We start from the raw sequence: 829 nt of genomic DNA on the forward strand, positions 1-829 counted from the left end.
GTGATGTCAGTGGGGCTGGACCCAGACGGTAGGCGTTCCCATGGGAACGCCTCCGTCTGGCAGCTACGCCCCCGGCATGCCCACCAAAGGGGGCGTGCTGTCAATCACCATCGACAGCACGCCCCCTTTGGTGCGAGACCCGAAGCGACAGCTTGGCTGTCGCCATCTGGGTCTCGCGCATGCGCACGACGGAGCTCCCTCCGTCGTGCGCATGCGCATTTGGGTACCATCGACCCGCTTGCGAGCGTCCTGCGCTCGCGAGCGGGTCTGAATGAGACCCTGAGAGAAGCATAAAAGTAACCAGCAATGAACACAGTAGCTGATTCAGAGCCACTCTCTAGATCCGATCGCTCGCACGATGTGTATGCAAATTGCGTAGCCAGTGCAATCACACAGAAATGCATTAGCACGCCCAGTATTTCTTAGAGTGCGATCACAGAGTGCGATATGTAGACACCCACCAGCCTGTCTTAAGATGCCCACTTGTGCACGTCATGTCCAGGAAGTGTATGCAACCATCGGACAACATCGGCTACTATCGCAGCGCTTGAGGTTGACCATACCCTTCCGCAAGCACAGCGAGGACGTCAGTGTAAAAACAAGCCAGGTGACGTGTACTATGATGCTGTCTTATAATTATGCACACCTCTAAAACGCTGTTGAGATGCTCAGGCACGCCTGCGTTTGCACCTCCACTCCCTGTTTTTAATGGCCAGCCCTTGTTACCACCTACAAACATCTTCCCCTGTCACTTACTCTGCTGGGCTGTCGATGCACAGTGAGCGAAAGCATTGTGAACTTTCACTAAGGTATGCGCACTGCAATGCAT

Source organism: Taudactylus pleione, unplaced genomic scaffold, assembly GCF_031769625.1.
Source record: "Taudactylus pleione unplaced genomic scaffold, aTauple2 ptg000100l, whole genome shotgun sequence".
NCBI classification, from domain to species: Eukaryota; Metazoa; Chordata; class Amphibia; order Anura; family Myobatrachidae; genus Taudactylus; species Taudactylus pleione.